Source organism: Tachypleus tridentatus, chromosome 13 (assembly GCF_004210375.1).
Source record: "Tachypleus tridentatus isolate NWPU-2018 chromosome 13, ASM421037v1, whole genome shotgun sequence".
Classification (NCBI taxonomy): Eukaryota; Metazoa; Arthropoda; class Merostomata; order Xiphosura; family Limulidae; genus Tachypleus; species Tachypleus tridentatus.
Genome location: NC_134837.1, coordinates 86,726,676 through 86,752,104, shown reverse-complemented (window position 1 = coordinate 86,752,104; position 25,429 = coordinate 86,726,676). Strand labels below are relative to the sequence as shown.

The following is a 25,429-nucleotide window of genomic DNA, read 5'->3' as shown; positions in this document are numbered from 1 at the left end:
CTCACTTTATGAGATGTGAGGGATGTAAAGCTTGAAATAAGTAGATCCTACACATGAAAACTTTTTTTTTTACGCATATCATCACGATAACTTATATAAGTTCAACTTAAGTCGTCGTAGTCGAACATATAGATTTCAACTGAAAAATGGCCTGCCTCCAGTGGCTAAGGGGTAAATATTAAGGCATATAATGCTACAAACCAAGTTTCGATACCTTTTGCGAAAACAGCACAGGTAGCTTAATGTGGAACATTATTCTTAACAAAAACAAAAATATTTTTTGTTAATTAATTTTAAAATCGATATTTCCATTAGAAACTCCGTGTTAAATATACTGTCAAAATGTTTATAGCACACACTTCATTTTCTTTTTCAGTGTTTTTCTTGTAGCAATGTGTGTGTGTGTGTGTGTGTGTGTGTGTGTGTGTGTTTTCTTATAGTAAAGCCACATCAAGCTATCTGTTCTGTTCACCGAGGGTAATCGAGCCCTTAATTTTAGTGTTGTAAATCCGAAGGCTCACCGCTGTCCCAGCAAGTAACTTCCATTTCATGAAAAACAAATCTGTTTATATATATTCCTATATGTGTGTGTTATATGTGTGTGTTTATGTCCATGTATATGAGTCATTAAAACTAAGTGATAATTTCCACATCTCAACTAAGAGAACAAATAAAAAGTTAATACAGCTGTTTGTTTGAATTTCGCACAAAGCTACCTGAGAGCTATTTACGCTACCTGTCCTTAATTTAGCAGTGAACGACTAGAGGAAAGTCAACTAATCATCACCACCCGACGGCAACTCTTTTTACCATAGAACAGTTGGATTGAATGACACATTATAACGCCCCCATAGCCGAAAAGGCGACCATGTTTGGTGGAAAGAAAATTCGAACCCGCGAAGTTAGGTGCCTTAACCACCGAGAAATGTCGGACAAAGCTAATGCAAAAATATGTTTATGCTTTTGTATAGCTTTCATTTAAAAAATGTTAATAATCACGTGATGAACATAAAGATAGACATATGCCTCAGGTATCATACTATATATATATATATATATATATATATATATAGACACACAGACACACAGATATACGTATATACACATTAAAACAATTTTAAGTGATACGTAATAACCACTATAATATCGTACTAAACTGCAGTTATGAAATATGATATATATTTACATAACAAAGGTATCTGTTAAAGACGTCCCCAGTGGCACAATGATACATCTGTGGATTTATATTTCTAGAAACCGGGTTTCGATACCCGTTGTGGGTAGAGCACCAATAAACCTTTGTGCAGCTTTGTGCTTAATAACAAACAAACAACAACAACAACTATTAAAGATGAGATATTGTACTTGTAATCTGGTTATTTTACGAAAGACATTAAAAGTGTTGAATTATTATACTTTACGAATTGCATCAAAAGAAGTTGACGTAAACATTATGTAGATCTTACATGCTAACTGTAGAAAATAAATTTTACCTAATCATTTCCATTAATGTATGAGCTTTTGGTTGTTATTTCCTTTTCCTTGTTGTTTTTTTTCAGGAACAGCCATATTTAAATTAGTTGTCTGCAGTTCTCAGATGATGGTTTCGATAAGATATTATGCAGGCTGGAGCACTTACATTTATGCTAATTTCAGTTTGCATATTTTTTTGTTGCATGTTAATAATCATTGTTGTGTAGGTCCTACCTCTGCAATTACGTCTGCTACGAAAAAAGATCTAACATTACCCAATCTCCAGTTTCCGTCTTTAAACTTTGCCTTCTGAGGACAAAGTTTGCTCTCATTGATTTGTTTGCTCTAAGGAGTTTGCAAATGACATGGAGTTCTCACTTTCCAGCAATCTCATACATGTATATGATAGATTTATTGACCCAAGTGTAACACTTCAGATGATATGTTACAGATAAATAAAACTAGCACTTCTGAAAATCTATTAGTTATTTAAAAACTAATTGCAAAAAAAACAAAATTATGTCATGGATCTGAAAATAAAAAATGTTTTGAACGAGTTATGTTTAGGATAATATTGAAATGATGCTAACCAGTAGACTTTGTGTAGCTTTGTGCTTAATGACAAACAAAAATGTTAAATATGAGATATTGTACTCGTAATTTGGTTATTTTACGAAAGACGTTAAAAATGTCGAATTATTATATTTTAATATGAAAAGAGGTAATTTTGACAGCTCTTACGAACGAATCTATGACGAAGAAGAAAGAAAGGTAATGTAACCAGCCTTGAAACGAATGAACAAAATACTTTCATTAAGATCAGTTTGTGTTGTTATAAGTGAACTTCAAAGGAGGGCAAAAGGAGTCAAAACACTTTCCTATAAGAGGCCAAACTCTTTAAAACTTTAATACTTTGTATTAAGACTGATTTCTGTATTTACGACCAACATGTTATACATATTCGTAATACATCTTATAACACGGTTTTCTCTCATGTAAAATACGTAACATAACAACTGAACTTATGTAAATACGCAGAAAATCTACTATAAACTTCTTTTTTTCTCTTTAGAAACTCAAATTTGTTTCGTATCTGATCTATTGGTTTTCTAAAGGAAAGAAAAAGATGTCAAAGAAATTATCTGAAAGCAGAGAGCATTCTTGTTACTCTTACTTCGATTAATCAAATCAAAATCAATAAGTGATTTAGAATTTTGCACTTACTTAGCTTGGAAACATCTAAGGTTAACTTTGGTGTGTTTAACTGAGAGGAACATAATATATAATGAAATGCTGTAATAGTGGTACCATCATATTATCACATACCACTGAAATAATGAAAAAGATCGCCAGCTAGCAAAGATACAAATAAAATAATAAACAATACACTTGTTACTTGTACTAAGTGATTGAAAATTACAAAACATATTACATATCCAAAAGAACAGAAAATCTGATACCCCAAATATATTACGGTTATAATTATTTCACAAGTCCTTAGAAAACATAGAAATACAAAGAAACCTTTTCTGTACTCAGTAAATTTCTAGAAGAAAATATATTCACAAGCAGTGGGCATGGTAGAGTTGAACCGATATCAACATGTCAGAAGGACAAAAATAAACTAATATGATTAACATTTGACCAAATGTGAATGAATTCTTCGGTGTAAACATTTATTCTTCCACACAGTTAGAAAAATAATAATCGTATGTTACAAATGATGGGTTTGAGTACTGAGATGGAGTCTGAAACTAAAAGATACTTATACATTTCTTTGAATAACTAAACATTCTATAAGCTGAGTAAAAAGTATTTTCTTTTAAACATTAGGGGGGTTAAGTGTGTAGTTTGCTGGGATATGGCTTTGCTTGCTCATCGTTTGAGCTTCTTTACCCAAAAAATAAAACAAATGCGCTCCGCACTATGGGGCTGTAAATGCTTCATAATGGTGATGGTCAAATTACACTAATTAGCCAGACAAGAGTAGTTAGAGAGTTAGCGGTGTGTGCTGTTGAATAGATGCCTTCTCTTTAATCTGTCAACCCTATACTGGGAACGGGTAGAGCAGGTAAAATTTGAACAGATTTGTACAATTGTCTGAAAACAGATAAATAGTGTTGCAAACCAGATACGAGTTAAAATAATTAACTGGCATGCATATATACACATCTTCCTGTCAAACATTTATTCTACAGTTTAAAAAAAAATTGTCTAAATGTACTGGTTACAATGTTATGTCACATGTACATAAATATTTTAAGAACCTACGAGACTAATGAAGAATGTATAAAAGTATGTAAACTACACTAAATCTGCTACATCCAATACCAACTAGACTCTTCGACCAATAGCAAGGATTATTAGTGAGTGAGAAATAACTTGTAGCAGCAAATTACATGAACAGCAATTGTTATGGTGCGAACTAGATTAAGTTGGTGAAGTGTAGTTTTTATCAATGATCTACGTGAGTTTGGTCTTTCATCCTTTTCTTAATAAATGATTTTAGTGAAAAAATTACATCTTTAGGAACAATTATTTTATTGTTTTGTACATACGTATTATCTCAAATATTAAGATTTGACACCAAATAATACCTTCAAAAGGGGTCTGCATGTAGTTAAAAGAAATATTTTGTTACCTACCCAATCCGAAGAAAATCCGAAGACCTAAATCTTTGAAAGTTGAAAATCAAAACAAATATTCTATAGTACCGAAAGGGAAGCAGTTTAGAAATATCCTAGGAACTATCCGTCCGGGAAACTAGCCGTCTGGGTATCAAATTACCCAAACCTTATTCAAGAAGGTATCAAGATATAAACAAATGGTGGAAATACCGACAAATAGCAGAGACTTAGCGAAAAAATTAACTTTAACAATAACATATAAAACATAATAAATAATAACACAAAATTACTTCATAAGTAAGTAGCACTGACTGAAGTATTCACAATTAACCTACGAATATAAATATATAATCGACTACAACAGTGATAAATGATTTGCCCATACTTACCATATTGCAACTTTAACAGTATTTTAAGCAACCGAATTAAACATATTAACCCGAAATAAAACGTGTAATTCACACTGTAATATATTAACTGATCTATGAATACATAAATCTGACTGTAATATAAGTAACTATCTAAAACACACCAATCCAAACGAACCGCAGTATTGTAAGTGAACGTCTACACTTATAAGTTAAATATTAATAGCAACTGGATAAAACCATTTTCTCTTTACAGTATTGTAATTATGAAACATACTTTCTAAATTCTTGATGTTACGTCTTTACCAACCAATACTGTAGACTCACTTTTTACTAACAGGTATAATAAATGTTTGTTTAATATACAGTCATTACGGTCTGACTCGCTATCTGCATATTTCATAACTATGGAGACACAAGGAGAACATTAGCATATAGTTATCATATTATAAGGAACCTGGTGAAACATTTATCCGAGTGCAGTATTACAAACATAAGCAGATGAACAAACCAAAAAGACCACAATATAATAAGCAACTAAATGAAACACCTTAATAATGTAAGTAAAGCGGTAGGAACATGCTTTTACGACTTCAGCGATATTGGTAACCGTGTGAAATACAGTATTCCGAGCGCAGTATTGTAAGTATGTGAGCACATGTAGCATGACAAGGTTTCTTAATATCATAACTATTCGGCAGAAACACTTTACTTTATCTTCAGTATTTTAATTAGCCTTCGGACACATATCAGACCGAGTACTGTATCTTAAGTAACGGACCAAATTTTGTCAGTTCAAATGGAATTTTTCAAGTTGTCGAATTATTATAAGTAACCTTTCACGAAATATAAACCAGCCTAGAATATAACAAATAGCCTGACCAACAACGTGAATATGACTGAAATTTTGCGGGAAACACCCTTAGCAAATGAATTCGACTGGAGCATAACATGCAATCAGTTAAAAGTAATCGTTCGGAAAATCACCGATAATATTTACTTGTATGCGATTATTGAGTTGATTGTGAAACGGGCGGAAACTGGCCTTTAGAGAAACTCTTGAGAAAATGTATATTGAAGATTACATAATCTATGCTTGAGCAGTATATATTGTGTAAACAATGTTATATTTCTCAAATAGACAGTTTCCGCCAATTTAACATTCAACCTAATACGAATGCTCCGACTAAACTGTCCGTTAAAGAAATCGATTATTATTGAATAATTACAGACATCTCGTTACAATACGTCAATTTATTAATATTACTAGAACAAATCTGCAAACACCATTAATCTTCTAGTGATGACAGCAATAAACTGTCGAAACACATGAAATCGGTTAAAAAAGGATAAGCCTTTTGTTAAAATACGGTGATTAACCTTAACCATTGCGGTATGATTAAACATAAAAATCAACAGAAATTATACGAACGACCTCACAAACACAAAAGATTTATCCCTGTAGATATACAGTTACGACAGAAAGTGTTCGTACACCTGCTACCCGAGTAGTGTTTTGTTCATAACTTAAAAAGTATCACGATTAGGCTAATACAAGCAGAATATCTTATAAACATTATACTAACACACATCCACATATTTTTTATGTAAATTAAATCACAAATAAACTGTTTATAAACAAATAACCAAAAATAGGAGGTGCAGAAAGTGTTCGTACATTTCAGAACGTGTAAAAAAACTGATATTCCCGTAAAAATTTTGTTTAGTTTGGCGAATAAACTACATTATACCATTCCAGAACTAGACACTGGGTTCATAATTATTGGAATTTAGCCAGCAAAAAATGTACTTTCGGCAATTTAGCGCCGTCTCCGTCATTATCTGCTTGGTCATCATGGCAAACAAAAAACAACTGCCAGTGATTTAAAAAACCGAATGATTGTAAAATACAAGTCTCGTGTGTCTCTTTCCGGTATTTCTACACAACTTAATGTGCCGAAATATACTGTTCAAAGCATAATTGCCAAGTTTATGTTTACAGGATCAACTGCTAACCTCCCTCGTTCTGGACGCCCCACCAAAATTCCAGAGAGAACCAAGAGGAAGGTTCTCAGAGAAGTTAGTAGGAACCCTCGTTTAACACGTAATGACATACAGAAACTGGTAAGAGAAACTGGGGTTGAAGTAAGCACCTCTACAGTTACGAACATGTTACGCTCTTCTGGGTTCAAAGCATGCCGTTTTCGTTGAACTCCATATTTAAAACCTGTTTATTTAGAAGCACGATTGAGGTATGCAAGAAAGCATGTAGATAAACCCTTTACCTATTGGAAGAGTATTCTTTGGTTAGACGAGACTAAATCGAGCTTTTCGGCCACAATGATGTTCGCAATATTTTCCGTAAGAAGGGAGAACGAAATCTTCCAAAGAACATCATTTCTACAGTGAAGCACGGAAGTGGCTCAATCATGCTATGGGTTTCCTTCAGCTCTTCTGGTGTAGAAAGCCTTCACCGTGTCAACAGAATTATGAAAAAGGAAGAGTACGTTGATATATTAGGCACTTACATCAAGAATGATGCTCGGAACTTGCGGCTTGGGTGTCGTTGGATCTTTCAGCACGACAATGACCCTAAGCAAACATCAAAATATGTGCAATCCTGGTTGCAGAGGAACCACATAAGCGTTCTGGAGTGGCCATCGCAGTCACCCGATCTCAACCTAATTGAAAACGTTTGGCATGAGTTGGAGACCGGGGTTCATCAGCGTCACCCGAAAAACTTGCAAGAGTTGGAGGCCTTTTGCAAAGAAGAATGGAAAAAAATACCAGTCAAGTACTGTCAAATGATCATGGAGGGCTATGAGGAGAGATTGCGCCAAGTAATCCACCTGAAAGGCTACACAACTGACCATTAAAGTGGACGCACGAACACTTTCTGCCCCTCTTATGTTTGGTTATTCGCTTATAAACAGTTTATTTGTCGTTCAATTTACATAAAAATTTATGTAGATGTGCATTAATATAATATTTATGATACACTATACTTTCATTATCCTAGTCGTGATAATTTTTAAGTTATGAGAAAAAAACTACTTACGACGCAGGGGTACGAACACTTTCTGTCGTAACTGTATAATACATGTCTGATATGTTCGTAGATAGCATGTGTTTTTTTTATATTTTTGTACGTATAAAATAGATACGATACGTGTCCATTGTGGTTGTAAACAGAGTTATATATTTAACGTATAAAGATACAATACGCAAAGGTGTAGTTGGAAACAAAATAAATATCTCTGTTGTATGTATGCATAGTACGTTCCTATAAGGTTTTAAACAATATGAATGTATTCAATATCTGTAACATGTGTGTCTAATTTAATTATAAGCATGATTAGTTTTTTTCTAGTCAGTGATTGTAGGTATATATATATATAGGTGTATATTGGTACAACATATGTTTAGCACATAGTGCAACGTTTAGGCAGGATGAGCGGTTGTTTCATTCTGAACTACAGATTACATTGTAGATATATAAGTCTTGGAGAATATGTGTACATATGCATAAAGTATATTTAGATAAATCAGCATAGTTTTTATGTAAATATATGAAAGTATATATTTTTTACTATAACTAAGGTAAATAATTAAAATATAAATAAAGAATGTATATATTTAGTATCATTAAGATAAAGAACGTTTCTCCAACTTATAAACGTACGGACCATATTTATAAGTACATTGATAATGTATAATGTAATTACAGCATCTGTAATGACTGTATATCAAACGTGCGTTTACAATATCTATTAGTATAATGTAAGTCTACAATGTATGTCGAGAAAGGGTATAAAACGGTTGTGTTGTTAGTAAAGTAAAAATACAATATGAGTACTATGGCAGTATATGTTGGTAAATGGTATGAGCATAGTGTGTGTGTGTGTGTGTGTGTGTGTGTGTGTGTGTGTGTGTTGCTAAAAACACAACTACGATGCACATTGGTAAATATTACGACTACATGTACATTGCCAAAATGGATGTTAGTAAAGGGTAAGAATAGTGTGTGGGCTAATAAAATGTATGATCATAATGTATGTGACAAAGAGTATGACTACAGTGTATGTTAATAAAAAATACGATTATAGTGTATGTTGTTAAAAGATAACTACTGTGTTTATTATTGTTGTACTTACTATAGTACATGTTAATAAAAAATACGATTGTAGTGTATGTTGTTAAAAAGGTATAAATACTTTGTGTGTTAATAATAAATACAATAGAGATTTATATTATAATGTATCTTGATGAAAAGTATAAAATACTGTGTTTATTATTAGAATAATGACTACAATTTATGTCGGCAAATAGCAAGACTAGCATATAACGGAAAACAGTAGAAATATTACGCATGTTGTAAAGTGGCATATTTATTGTATATAAGTATTTGTAGTTTTCTCAGTCAATTTGTAACTATAAAATGATACGATAAAGTATACATAGTTAATAAGTAATATATTGATTATACGAACATTAAATAATATTTTAATTATTTTTGTGGGATTTCATTAACAGTATAATGGTTTTTTCTTGGAACTAATTAAAAGTATAACGGTCAACTCACAGTTCACAAATGACCATATGGGCCCTGAATTACCATATCACTTGGATCGTTAAGATATAATATATTTATTTAACTACAGTTTGTCGAATAAAGAAATTTTTTTATACCTATTGAATACTCCTCAGTCTTGTTTCAGTACATATCTTATTTGTGAAATTATTATTTCTTGTATTAAACGTACAGTAATCTCATCTTGGCTGCACAGTATTAGCAATTATTAATTTGAAAAACCGATTTGCTGTAATTGAACGTTATGTCCAGAAGTTTAGAATATTTGCGTAAATAATAATTATGATGATCGTACAGTTAGTTTCATTAAAGGATTTCATAACTGACGTGTTTTTTTTATAATCTAGAACATTTTAGCTTATTCGTAAAACACTGTCACAGTACGGTATAAAACAAAAGTAAATTTATTCTAAACATAATAAGTACAAATCTAGTACAGGCATTTCTGCAAAACTTTCATCCAGATGTATTTTAGTTAATTTCAATACCTTGGAAAAACAGTTATACATTCATACTATTACTAAATCATCAGTTGCACAATAGTGTCTATTTCAGTACAATGTCTCTGACAGAAATATAAACAATCTCACATTTGACATATTTATAACGTGTATGACATCAATATATATTGTAAGTACACCACAGGGAATATGTAGTAAACACTGTATGTCTCACTTGATCTTGGTAACTAGCAAAATGTACGTACCAGATCATTTAAACTCTGAAACTGGTTGAATCACTTTTTATTTCTCCACTAAAACTGCATACTTCAGAAACGCAAGGTATTTAATTTTATATAAGAAGCTGTGTGATACAAATAAACTTATAATACAATGTGATGTACGATGCAATAAAAACAAACAACTGTATTTAAGCAGCACTCGGTACTGTAATACTAACAATAATTGAATAATATCTTTATGTTAATCTTGAGAAATTCTACGAGTGACCTAGCATTAAAAAAAAATTTCCCATCAATATATCCATGGAATTCAAAATGGGAGCAAATAACTTAATGATTTTATATTACTAAAAAAAGAAGAAGAGTAGCTAATAAAAGAATATTACGAACGTCCTTTATAAACCCAAGGTGGGCAGAGAACAGATAGCCCATTGGGCACCTTTATACTCTCAGGAGGTACAGTGGTACGTCTGTATACTTATACTGCTAGGAACCAGGTTTCGATACCCGTGGTGAGCAGGAAATAGATAGTCCTTTGTGTATCATTGTGCTTAATAACAAACAACCTTTACGCACGAGTCATGAACGTATAGCTTTACGTGTAAAACGTACTTCCATGTAGTTGGAATTTTGTGTTTAATTCCAAACAAACAAAATCTATATGGTTTACTATTTCATGCATCTATATTTAAAGACAAGTATAAAATTAATGCCTTTAAAAGCTGTTTCTGAAACGTAAATAAAGCTGATATTATCAGTAAGTATAGATGTGAATATCAATTTGAATAATTTAATAAAAATTTGAATCCACATGTTTACGATGCAACAAATATTTTTTTTTTCACAAATCTCAAAAGTAATAATATATTATTAAGCATTTGAATAACAACCAGGCTTAAAATAATATATAGTGGTTAAAACCATATAAAATAAAACACAGATAATTTTATCAAAATTGGCTGATAATAATTTAGCCTTATTACAGGTTAACACTTCGGACACTGTTTTGGCGTGAAGGTGAAGATGACCTGAGATTTTATCTAAAGGAACATTTTACGCTTTAAGACCGTTGTAAATGTAAGTCATATTAATTAACGATTTATATTTATTGTATTAACTGTATATTACATAAAACAGAATTATTTTATGGCTTCTAGCAATTAGATAATAGATTAACTTATTATAAGCACGATAACAGAGAACTATAATCTTCAATAACACAGTAACAGAACAAAAAGCTGACTACTTTTGCTTAACACCGGTTAAAAAGTTTACCTTGTGTTATTTATAACACATAGTTAAGGTAAATATAACACACTCTCCTGTCTAAGGCCCGATGAAGCGTGTTAAGGCATGCGACTCGTAATCTGAGGGTCGCGGATTTGCATCCCCATCGCGCCAAACATGCTCGCCCTTTCAGCCGTGGGGGCGTTATAATGTCACGTTTACTCCCACTATTCGTTGGTAAAAGAGTAGCCCAACAGTTGGTGGTGACTAGTTGCCTTTCCTCTAGTCTTACACCACTAAATGAAAGACGGCTAGCACAGATAAGTAGCACTTTCACTTGCCTGGTATGACACTGATTTTAACTAACGCGCAAGTTTATGCTATTAGTCATTGGAAAATGAATCAACATACAACGTGTCGAAAAACGGTATTCTGGTTTCAAAATGATCTTGCTTAGTCCTATGGCGAATTTAAGTACTTTATAGGGATAGGTCTACAATATAAATTTTGCTACCTGTAGTTTAACACCAGTTGACATAGTCGAAATGGTTATGGCATGGATAAGAGCTTACTGAGCTGCGAGCGTTCGTTTCACGCGCGTCAAAAGGCAGCCTACAGCGCAGTCTCGATACACTTAAAATGTTGCCAATGTGTGAGAGGATAAATTTTGTTTCGCTCATTGAGGTAAAAATTTTCAAATCCTATATTATGCAACTCACCAATTATATCTAAAACATAAACATTTCAATAAAGCACAAGTAACGTTTCCTAAAAAATTATTTGATTGGAAAAAAGACATTGTAACAAATGTAGCTTCCTATATAGAGATTAGAGATATATATTTTTTACACTGGACTAGGTATTCTTTATGACAAATAACGTTTCACAGATTCATGTATATAAGATTAACACGTGCTTCACAGAATTCAAAAACTCCAAAAGAATTCAACAAAACTAATTTTTTACATATTATTTAGATAACATTGACATTCACAGGCATTTTTCGCTCAGGACTCAAAATATTTTGTCCAATGTTTAAAATCAAAATCGACCTTTAGGAAAATAACAGAAACAACACGTTAAACTACAATTAGATATATTAAATATATATATATATATATATATATATATAACGGAACCAAATTTATAAGATTTGTTGAAGCAACGCAGTTTTCTTAAGCACATACTTTACAACAATACACAAGAATATGGTGGCTTTGTAGCACTAAAGTAAAGATAAAAACTAACAATTAATATTCAACTGAGAACTTACACTACGAACTCGCAAATAGCAGTGTTGCTTTTTATTCTACAGTAAACTTAAGTTAACAAGCTGCTCTCAATGAATAAGTTATATTTCGGTACATAACATACAATAATGCACACTTAGAGCCACTTCTGCTTTTCTTTGCAAGTCAAGAAATTTAATGAATTAATAGGTTCTGGTTTCTTCATACACAATTAGAGTTTTAATTTTAATTACTGTTTTGTCAAACGGAGCATGTATGAAAAAATTACAAGTGGTGTTATTACAGGTATTCGGACACGACTTTAGGGTAGATGTTGAACCGCTAAATGCAAAGCAGAATATAAAAAAAAATTAATCACTTAACTGTCAATTTTATTTATATTTTAATAGTGAGAGATAAAGTATAGTTGCATTTCTTTCTGACAGAATAGCTTTAAAAGTGATATTAACTTCATGGATAATTCAACTCTTCAACTCGATAAGTAAAAGTTTAAGTTAAAGATTCATTAAATTATTCACAAAGTAAATAAAAACAGAAATAATAATAGCACAAAATTAGAATTGTATTAAAATATTACCAACTCAAGTTTACATAAAAGCGTGGTGTTCTGCGCGTGTTCTAATCTGTTGAATTTCTAAAAGAGGTGAAGCCAGCTTCAAGCGTTTGTGCATGAAAATTCCGTCTACACAACACACTTTCGTCTACAAAATGAGATGAGACTATCACTTTATAAAGAATTTACAGCTTAAAATGGGAGGAATATTGTGGGGTATAGGATGGATTCGAAGCCAGTTATGAAATCCAGAGATTTACCACAGCAGTAACCTCAACACTAGAATATATCAAGTGACGACTGTATGAGTGAGACTGGAATAGTAAAGGATTAATATACAGATGTCTTAGAATATTTTTAACGATATTAATTTGTAACTTAGAACTTCCGATTAAACAATATAAATATTACTACAAATTATATAAAACAGTATATTTATAAATGAATATTTTGACTTTGATTTAAAACTAATAGAAGGTAAAAATATATCCTTTGGTCCTATAGAAGTTTACTTTCTATACAGATTTTCTATTTCTACCAAATTAAAATGCTCCATCTAAACTTAACAAGTCTTTCTTTACTTAGTTCAATATGTCCCTTAAAATTTATTTAGTATTCTATTGACATTATTTGGCCGATGTCCAAATCGAAAACATCACAATTAGAAAAACAAAACATCTTTATGCCCAAAGTCTGCAATCTGTTCACCTTACTTTTCAATAAAAGGCAAGAATACTTAAATACAAGGAGAGTATGAGTAAAGGTATAATATTATTTATGTCGTTATTATGATTGCTAGAATTATCATAGTTCTATTTAGCTTTCTTAAAACACTCAAAAGGTGATGAAAATTAATGAAACAACGTGTAAGCCATTAAACTCTTGATGCAGAATTGATACAACAGAATCAGACAGGTGATAGCAGTGCTTGTGTAGGAAAGACTTGGATTGCTCACCGAAATGGTATCTTAAATATTTCCTTAATAGGTCATCAGAATTTTACAATACTATGTAGTGTTTCTTCTTATAACACTATCTATGTAATAACAGAGTAATAACTTTTGGAAATGTCTGTAAGTATCATTAAACCTCGAAGTTAGTTTTTAAAAGAAATTCCAAATTTCTTTAAAAACTTATGTACAGGATGAAGCACGAATTACCAGCCAGTAATGGAAAAAACAATAAATACAGTTGGAACCTCACTGTATTTAGCACTTGGTTATAAACAATCTTCCAATGCCTGTTGAAACACTGCATTAAAAACAAGCAAAGAAGTAAAAAGGATACTTACAAAAAAGGGGGAGCTAATATCAGTCGTTTAAAAACAATGTAAGATAGTAAGGATGGCATTTACATCATCTTTACGTAATAGTACAGACAAGAATTAACACATAGACATAGAGTGTAGTAGAATGTTAACAGACAGAAATAAGATAAATTAAACTTAATTGTGATTCAATAAATATATGTATTGCTATGTGTTAGTTCTTGATTGTGCTATTGTGTAGGGGTGATATAAATACCATCCTTATTATCTTATTTGAATTGTTTTTGAAGGATTGATTTTTAACCATCCTCACATTTACTTCATTTTTGAAATGGGTTTTATTGACATGTAGAGTATTTGAGCAGAATAAGATAGTGTACAAAAACTGATGTGCTATGTGTTTACTTACTACTGAAAAGTTCCAAGTACATAAAAAATATTTCGATTTATAGAAATCTTCTGTTTCCAATTTATCAAGTAAGATTGGTTTGACCATTACCTTACAAAGCTCCAATTTATCAAGTAAGATTGGTTTGACCATTACCTCACAAAGCATATGTTTTTCATTACTTACTTTCAAATACAAGTTGTAAAAATGTTAATTCTATCAAAAGTTTCGTTAAATATATTCATTTAATCTATATTTTTTCAAGTGAGAAAACAGCTATCCTTCTAGCGACTCAACGGTAAATCTAGAAGTTTATAACGCTGAAAACAAGGTTTCAGTGCCGTGGTATGAACAGCAAGCAAATACATGATATTCGGAAAGTCACTGTGCAGTTTTATAATCATATTTTATTCAGTCTATTTCAAGCCAGCAACTGATAGCGGTGTTTAGAAACAAAATAAGAAGGATCCAAGCCTGTATTGATGCCAACGGGGGTCACTTTCAACATTGACAATTATAAACATTCATATTTACCTCCTGTATTATATATTGAAACACGTCTGTTAATAAATATACAAGTGCACAGTGACTTTCCGAACACCCCATAGAACAATAAAACTTGTAGTGCCTTGAAACTACTATTAAATTATTAAAGTAGATATTTATTTCAGTTATGTAACATGATAGAATAACATTAAACATTAGGATGGATATAATTCAAAGATGACACGTAAATATCCATAAAAGTTCCTCTAATCAACTGCTCAAGACTTTTTTCATTCCAGAGAAAGCAGCACTGTAATATCAGACATAGAATGTTTCTATTTATCAGGAAGAAAATGGGCAAATTATAATAAATATTCATGTTTAATAGTGGGATAAAGAGAGGGAATATTAGATATTACCAAATTAGAGTTTGATGGAATTTCTTCCTCTAAACTCCGAATGTGGCGAGTCTGTTTATAATACCTAGCAGAAGGCCTTTTGTTTCTGCCACAAGTAGTTTTGATGATGTTGCAAACTCATTAGATTATTTTACAGCAGGTGTGGTTTATATAGTAAGGAGGGTTTTTTTTAACCATAAAATATATTTAGTATCATGTTCATGCAAGTGTTTCTTTACTCCTGTTCAATATGAGTAGAACGTGCAAATAAGTAAACTTCTTTCTTGTGCAAATGACAGGTAACTCCGAATATAACCTCTCACCATGCAGTACATCTCACTATCTGTCAGATATAACATAGCTTATAATATTTCAAACCTAAAAGTAACTACTTTAAATGAACCTCAAAAATGGACTTTATTCAGGGTACAAATGATAGCGAAATTTGTAGGAATGGATATATACGTGTAATCTATACTTATATATATATTTGTCAGAAGAAACAATAAGGCTGTATTATATATGAATCTAGAATTTAGTTACTATGCAGAAAATGTTATCTGTGAGCCATTACTATTATTTATTATGATTTCTATATTGAACGAAACGGAAAATATTAGACCATCTGCTCATCTACGTGGATGTCATGCAAGACATCAGAATATTAGTTAGTCACTCAGTTCCTACTGATGTAATTGCCATGCAAATACTTTAGAAGAGAAGAACTACTTTGTTATGCTACATCCTTTTGTTCACGGGTGAGTGAATAAGTAAAATCAGCAAAACTCTTAATATCACAAACTTATTAGGGATATTTTTGAACTTATGTTAATTAATCGGAAGTGGTTCTTTACTTCGTGACATACTTAGGATATTTTAGTTTAGTATGATTCGGAACGAGCTGGAAAGTAGTTTTTTAGCACTCAGTTTTATATTTTTAACTGTTTGATTAGTTTTCTAGTAATAAATATAATTACTTGTACACCATACACACGTATATATATATACATACATATTTATAGCTGAGTTATAAGTTTAATGCTTCAAATCGTTTATTGATTTTTATTGGTTGTCCAATTTAGTTCTTAGCGTTTATGAAACTGATACATGACGTCACTCATATAACAAGTAGCATTTTCAGTAAGTTTCTGTAATGAAATTACACATAATTTAAGAAGTTCTCACTAGATCGTTTCTGAAACAAAAAGTTCAAGTTTCTAATGAAAGTTAATATAATTTTTTAATCGCTTTCCCTGTATAAGTGTCACTAATAATGTTCAAACCTACAGCTGTAGATACTGGTACAAATCACTAATAATGTTCAAACTTACAGCTGTAGATACTGGTAGAAATCACTAATAATGTTCAAACTTACAGCTGTAGATACTGGTAGAAATCATTAATAATGTTCAAACTTACAGCTGTAGATACTGGTAGAAATCACTAATAATGTTCAAACTTACAGCTGTAGATACTGGTAGAAATCACTAATAATGTTCAAACTTACAGCTGTAGATACTGGTAGAAATCACTAATAATGTTCAAACTTACAGCTGTAGATACTGGTAGAAATCACTAATAATGTTTAAACTTACAGCTGTAGATACTGGTACAAACCACTAATAATGTTCAAACTTACAGATATATACACACATACCGGTATAATTGATTAAAAAATGTTCAAAATTATAGTTATAAATACTGGTACAATCCACTAAAAATGTTACAAAGAAAACCACAAGAAGCAATTCTATCTAAAAATCTGAAAATATTTCAGAATTTGAAAGAAACCTCTACGAATATACTATAAAATAGAACAGTATAGTAAGGAACTCAGTTTGTTTGTTTGTTATTAAAAACAAAGCTACACAAAGGGCTATCCGTGCTCTGTCCGCAACTCGTATTGAAATCCAGTTTATGGTATTGTAAGTCCACAAACATATCAATATGCTATATGGGGTAAAGAATCAAGTAGATACTGAAACTAAGATTTTAAAATATATAACATGTAGATTTAATCTATTAAAATCGACTAAATGAAGCAAACAAAAGCACGAGAATAAAATTCAAACTATACACACAGGAAAGGGACGAAAAAAGAAATTCCATAAAATGTGATTACAAGTTATTACATGCGGTAATTCTTAACACAACAGAAATACCTATACATTTCCTTACATCAATGGAAATGTAATTATATCAAACTATATCTTATAAGCCCTCAACAAATGAAACTTCATAGAATTCTACAAACCCCTTTTGAAACTAAGCACAGTTGAGTGAAAATATTTATAAGTCTAAAGTTTAAGATCAGATTGAGGTTATTATTTTTAAAGATGTCAGAAAAACTACGATGAAAATGAACTTCATCTGTTTATGATCTCATTTATAAGAACTTCTGAGCGAAAGTAAAAAATACGTATATTAAAATGTTAACCACACTATGTTTGTTACATCCAACACTGGGTAGGCCTTTTTTTCCAATACTAGCGCTATTCAGGCTGGCTGAGATAGGACTGGCAGGGCAATAGTTTAAAAACTATCAGGCAGACGGTAGTAATGCCTATATAGGGATGACCAGGAATGATCATCGAAATGATATGTTAAATATTTCCACAATAGGTTATCAGAAATTTACAACACTGTACAGAGTTTCATTTTATAACAATATCTATATAATGACTGAGTCACAAGTTCTGGGAATGTCTGTAAAAACTTTTACTTTTTTGTTCTTCTTGCTTTTGCTTCTTTTTCTATGAAACGATAACTTGAAAAGCAAATTAATGATGTCAAACAATTTCATTCATATGACATAGTTTTAAACTGAATATTCGTTTTTATAAACATTATAAATCAGTAGTAATAAAAACTAATTACAGAGCAAACGATGTTATCATTACCCTTTAAAGTTAGCTTTCTGAAAGAAGTTTGGTGTTCTAGGTTTTGGTGTTAGAGTACATAGTGAAACAGGAATTACCACTCAATAATAGATAAAGAACAAATATTACTGTGAAACGTTTTTGTATTTAGAACTTGGTTATAAATACAACTTTCCTATGTCTACTGAAATAATGCATAAAAAAAAGCAACAAGTAAACAATGAAAAGAAACTTTTCAAACAAGGAAGTAAATGTATGAATGGTTAATATCAATCCTACAAAAACAATACAAACAAGATAGCAAGGATGGCATTATATCATCTCTACATAATAGTACAGGCAAGAATTAACATGTAACAATATGTATAACTATTTAGTCACAACTGAGGTTATGTTATTCAAGTTTTATGTGTTAACGTTCTATTACATCGTGTTCCTGTGCTATTGTGTAGGGATGATGTTATTTATACTTACTATGCTATTTGAATTATTATTGAAGGATTGATATGTGCTATATCTATATCTACTTGTTTGAACAGTTTTTTCTTTACTTGTATTTATTAGCAAATTGCTTGACAACATCTGTTACGATGTGAACTGAACTGAATTGGTGAAGTACAAATTGTTACGAGTTTTAATTATGTTAAAGTATGTCAGGATGAGGTTTTACAGCGCAATATTATTTATTTAACAACACCAGTTTCAGTATTTATTTTCTTGAATTAATCTGTCCTTTATTAATAATAACTGACAGACTACCAAGCTAGTCTATATAATCCCCAAACAAGTGCAGGAGTAGCATACTCAACAGCAGAAGACTACAGTAATGGAACTACTGTACAAAATAAAGTTACTAATCTCTTGTCTGAATATATATATTGTGTAAACTAACAGTCTCACTACGGACTGTTTCTTATATTATATTGTGCTTTATGTGTTCGGAAATAAGGAAAGTGGTAATAAGCCATTTATTTGCATAAATATATCAGTCATTAGAAAGTACGCGTATTAAAAGAAACGTTTGTTTTATCTACTTGTAAAATCGTTATCCCATTAAGTTGCAAAAGAGAGTCGTTCTAATATACAAGTTATCTTCTCGTTCAGCTTAAGCCTAAACAGCAAACAATATATTGAACGTTTCTCCCTTGTGGTGCTAACACAAAACAGTATTTAAAACATTATTTTTCTCGTTCAAACGTGTTTATTTTAGAAACAAAAACTGAAGGTGTTTGAAGAATTTTAGTCCTTAAAAAACAAGTGATATTTAGTTCTCAGTCACTCGTTTGTCCTCGTTTCTGTGTTTATTGTTGACATTATTTTTACATTATTTGCACAGTTAAACACACTTTCTGGAGCAAATCCATTTAATGTTGTTTTTTTAAAGAACAAATATTCGGTTATTGGCTTGAATGTATAACTGTGTCCGAAATGGTTATGTACAATGAGCTCGAAATTGGTAAACGTTTCAAGGTGTCCTCGTAGATGATAAACAAGAATGTAAATGATAATTACTCAGCATCATGGCCACTGGAATATTTTACATGTTATATAATATAATGTGTCTCATACTCGTTGCTTCTATATATTTCGACATAAACTTACACGTTTTATCAAGTAGCCTTTCACGGTTTCAATAAAATCAAACGATAGAACTATATTAACCACGTCAATATTTTGTATGCAAATATGGTTTAAAGCTATTAATTTCACATTATTAACTTCATTAACGTTAATAATAAATATACTTGAATGCGCGCTTACTTGTATGGAATCATAGATACTGATAACTCAAATACGATAAAGTAAGCAAATATATACATATATATTTGAATATTTTAAAGTTACCTTTACAATATAAGGCAGAATTAAGGATTTTCACCAGAATTTTTGTTGTTTTTTCCTGAGTTACCTCTTTCCTGGAAGTAATTATAGTAACAGTTTACATAAAAACATTGTAAATATGTTTGTTTTTGAATTTCGCGCAAAGCTACACGAGGGATATCTGCACTAGCCGTCCCTAATTTAGCAATGTAAGACTAGATAGAAGGCAGCTAGTCATCACCAACCACCGCCAACTCATGGGCTACTCTTTTACCAACGAATAGTAGGATTGACCGCACATTACAACGCCCCCACGGCTAAGAGGGCGAGCATGTGTGGTACGACCGGGATTCGAACCCGCAACCCTCAGACTACGAGTTGAGTGCCTCAACCACCTGGCCATGTCGGGCCAACATTGTGAAGCTGTTTGCGGGTTTCAAAAGTAACTTTGCTCTTACACATGTATGGTGAACGAGGCCACAAAGCCTACTGTCATAATATTCAACAAAATAACTGAGGCGGGATAAACAAATGAAAGAGAAGAATGATTATCAGGATTCATGCACGTGAAAACTAACCTTGGGCTTAAAATTGAAGGAAGGCTATGTAGAGTGTAAAAATAGGAACGTTCAGAGCTGAAAAAGCTGAAGAAATTATAGAATTATTAGAGTTACAGTTTACAAGAATGGAAAGCCAGCTGTGAATAAATATAATGACCAGATTGTAAGTATAGAGCAGCAACACGTAACTAATCAATAATACCATGAAGTAAAAAAACCTTATGAATGTAAAATATCTTAGAAAGATGTATGTAAAATTGTGAAATCAGAATATGACAGTTTACCAGGATGATGATAGAAGTAAGAGATCATAATACATTGAAGGAGAAGAAAATGGTTGATGAAAAAAAATAACCTTTTAGAAATCAGGATAAATAACTATTTGGAAATAAAGAGCTATGTAGAAACGTAATGATGAGAGAGTAATATAAGTACAGAATGTGTTATATGTACGTGTTTATTTTATGGAAAATTATGAACAAAAAACGAGATAAAGGTAAAAATAACCATCCAAAAAAAGTTTAAAACGCCCATTTTTAGGCTAAAATAACCAGAAAGGAATTTTATTAAGGAATAACGAGGTCTGAGTGAAAAAATAAAGTTTTTATAATTTGCATGGTTAGGCTAAAGTAACTGATGAGGAATGTTATGGAATAAGAATGAGGTCAGGGTAAAAATAGCTAAAAAAAAGTTGTTAAAATATGTGTGGTCAAGGTAAAAAAAACAGACATGGTAGGAATGTTGTGAAGAATGAATGAAGTTAGACTTAGAAATGTGAGGACGTGATGAAAGTAGGAAGAAGAAATTTTGTGAAAAATGTGTTATCAAGGTAAGATAATTGAGCAGGAATAAGTAAAGAAAGCATTTGGTCATAACTAAACAAATGAGAACTGCTACTCTAATAAACATTGGTAGTTAGGATAAAATAATTAACAATAGTCAGCAAAATAATTTTTTTTGGGGTTAAAAACATGTAAAGAAACAAAAAGCTCGAAGAAGGTTAGTTGGAAAATATGATACGGAAAACAATTATAATACCCTTTTATAATTATATGTACCTCGATTTAAAATTGACAAGGAATCATAAAAAAGCTGATAAATATTTAACAAAATATTAACTTAGAATACATTATTAGTTAGACTGATTTAAACCTTGTTTTAGTAAGCTGTGGCTCAACAACAAGTTCAAAGGGTTATAATGCAAAAACTGAATTTTTATATCCGCAAAAGGCACATTACATTTAGCCCTACATTATTAATTAGACTAATTTAAACCTGGTTTTCATAAGCTGATGCTCACACGTGGCTCAATGACAAGTACGAAGACTTATAATGCAAAAAAGTTAGGTTATTATATCCGTAAAAGGCACATTATATTAAGCCCATTGTGTGGCTCTGCGCTTAACAACAAAAGAACAAAAAACGTACGCTGGTAAGTTCGTAAGTTCGTTGTATGAATCGGAAAGCGCCATCTCTTGACATATTCCTTAATGAAACAGTGTAAAAACACTCATTCCTTCTGTAGAGTGAAAGTGAAATCAAGCTCCGAATGAGTTCATTAGACGGTTAAAATGTGATAAACGTAGGAGAGATAATATCTTTATCGAAATAAAACCTGCCTTAGAGTAAAACGGACAAACATGAAACAGTATGAATAAATTTACTGTTCCTGAAAAACCAAGAGGTAGAAAAATTTTGAACCTACCTTAAGTTTATAATTAGTAACACCTGAACATAACTCAGACTAATTTAACAAGATTTATGAATGGAACAAAAGAAAATCTTCCCAGTTTGTAAGCTTAAAAAGATTAAATGATGTTGAAAACTTATATGTACAAATAAGTGTAAGTTTACATATGGTTAACAGATTGAATGGTTCCGAACAGGTGTGTGCACAAGAGGAGGGGGGGGAGAAAGCAAATACACGAGCTCCATTAAATAGTTTATGGTTTCGCCCCCGTTCCCAAAGAAAGAATAACATGGCTTCTAATAATGTGTTCTCAAGCTATCTTCTATTTAACGTTTATCACAGTAAAATCGAGATTTTTCTCTGTACAAGATGCCTTGGTGTCCTACCTCGGGCTGAAGTTTACCAGGAACGTAGCAGCGTTGTTGGGTAGTGATGCACATACTCTTCTTGATAATAGAATATTATGAATAAAATACCAGTAGCTTCAAATTCTCGAGAACTCCAGAAGACGGGAAATGTAAGGCATACTATATAAGCCTACAGTAAATCGGTCTGTACGTCTATGAGAATTTCCCACTAGTAAAGTACTATGGCAACAAGACTGGCGTTCCTCTATTTATTCAGTGGCCTTTGAAGGCTGAATTTTGTGTTTGGATAACGATTCAGCTTTTCACGTTAAACTGAATGAATTAGTTTGCATAGTTAGACCTTTAACACCAAGATCGGGAAGGGGTAATGGAAGCTGATATCAGGCTGGCATCCATGCTATGCCAATGCCACCCAACCTACTGACGACATGGAATGTAGAAAATGCGGTCAACCTATTCAAACCAAAGCTCACCTTGACGGACTGGTAAGGGTGAAGAAAGTCATTTTTAATCGACCTCCATTTGATTCATTTCTGTTATAAATACCCTAAATGTGGCGTCAGCAGACTTTTCATGTGTTTTTCAGTAACAACCACTAATTCAATTATTAGCAATATGTTACTAAACACACGACAAAGTAGTACAGTCAAGGCAGTAATCTAATTTTTGACAATCCCACAAATAACATAGGCTACGATAAACAGGTTTTTCAGCTAAAACTTTGTAAAACGAGTCATTAATGCGTAATAATCACAAAGCTTTGTTAAAGCTTTAGCGACTTCCGTAATATATCAATCAGCTTTCTTAAGTCTCACAAATTAACTACACTTAGCTTAGTATTAATTTTATGAATAGGTTTTTCTTTTCCAGTGTAACTGGTTAATTAATTAATATATTCTATAGGTTTCTTACTTGGCTCCCAGTGGCTCAGCGGTAATTCTGTAGGCTTACGATACTAAAAATCGGGTTTAAATACCCGTGGTGGGAAGAGCACAGATAGCCTATTGTTTAGCTTTGTGCTAAACAATATATTAGTTATGTAATACTATTTTCTTAAAATTCTATTAGTACGACATTTTAAACTAAATACTTTTAATGATTATTTAGTTTAAAATGTTGTGTTAAGGCCCGGCACGGCCAGGTGGTTAAGGCTGCACCCGATTCGTAATCTGAGGGTCGTGAGTTCGAATCCCTGTTACACCAAACATGCTTGCCTTTCAAAAAACAAACAAACAAACAATTGTCGTACTAGAAGTGATGAAGTTTTGCTCCAGTCGTGGTTTGTTTCCTAGGCAACCAGTGTTATATATCAAACAACATTTTCTAGGTAACATCTACAAAGTATACAGAATGATACAATGGAATGACTTGTTTTTAGGTCAAAGAAGTTGAATAGTTCTAAGAATTAGAGGAAGATAAAACTCGACAGACAAACAAATAAAAACAAACAGTGGTGAAGGTAAAGACAAAAGGTAACAGCCGTGAAGGTATCATATTATGACGGTCAATCTCACTACTCGTTGGTGAAAGAGTAGCTCAAGAGTTGGTGGTGGGTGGTGATGACTAGCTGTCTTCTCTCTAGTCTTACACTGCTAAATTAGGGACGGCTAGCACAGATAGCCCTCGAGTAGCTTTGTGCGAAATTCAAAGCAAACAAACAAACAAACAAATAAACATATCATAATTAGACAAGCTTATCAGATATTAACACTCATGAATAACTCACAAACCAATAACATGTTTTTTTTTTTCTGCTTAACCCAAAGCTACACCTATCTGTGTTCTCTCCATTACGAAGAATCGAACTCCATATTTTAGCGTTAAACATCCCTAAACTTACTTCAGGTCCACCGGAGGATACTTAAAAGACATTTCATTTCTTAACATATCTATGCGATGAAAGTCCCTGTCTTAGAAAGAAATATAATTAGATTTATCTTTTAAATAAGCCTGGCATGGTCAGGCTGGTCAAAAGATACCCAGATAGCCCATTGTGTAGCTTTGTACTTAATTCCAAACAAACAAACCTTTTAGCAAAAAACTAAAATTTGTGTTATCACTTGAAACACACACACTGTGAAAAGTAACCGAACTATTGTGTTTGTGTGAGTTCCGTAATGTATTATTCTAATGGTTGGAGTAATGTTGTGTCATCTAAGAAAATTAAAAGTATACATTAAAGAAGAATAAATCTACGATATTCTGTTAGGAAAAAATATGTGCTTAAGTAAACAAATACGTTTACAGCTTACTTGGAGAGGCTTAGAATACTTTAAATAACCTCTATATTGAAGCTGAGAGTGGTGTAGGATTTCTTGTCTAGACATGTAGATTTTACGATGAGTGATTGAAAGTATAAGAGTCTGCCTATGAAGGGGATCGAAACGCAGTTTCTGGCATTACAAGCCCACAGACTCTCCGCTATGCCACAAAGTAGGAGTGGGGCGGATTTCGATTTTCGAAATAAACACCACAACACTGAGTTTGACCTATTAAATAATTATAGTTCTGTGTGTGATTATAAATTAGGTTATCTGATTTTAAGTAACTTCGATCATGCTTAGTTTTTCATAATTAATATTTCGTTAAATTATATCACTTTCTTTTAACTGCCAGTTTGAAATTCTGTTGACTAAAAGTATAAATTGTTTGTTTTTAATTTTCGCGCAAAGCTACACGAGGGCTATCTGTGCTAGCCATCCATAATTTAACACTGTAAGACTAGATGGGTGCCCGGCATGGCCGAGAGCGTTAGGCGTGCGACTCGTAATCCGAGGGTCGCGGGTTCGCATCCCAGTCGC

General features: G+C 32.1%; 1 protein-coding gene across 2 annotated transcripts in view; it reads right to left on the bottom strand.

Moving 5' to 3' along the window:
• The window catches only part of LOC143237833 (thyroid hormone receptor beta-like), a 55,049-nt gene extending 32,199 nt beyond the window's left edge, over window positions 1-22,850 (bottom strand). For both annotated transcript variants that reach the window (XM_076477478.1, XM_076477479.1), the window contains exon 1: window positions 22,647-22,850. The gene's annotated coding sequence lies outside the window, so the exon portion shown is untranslated. The remainder of the gene's footprint in view (window positions 1-22,646) is intronic.
• Between the last annotated feature and the right edge of the window lie 2,579 nt (window positions 22,851-25,429).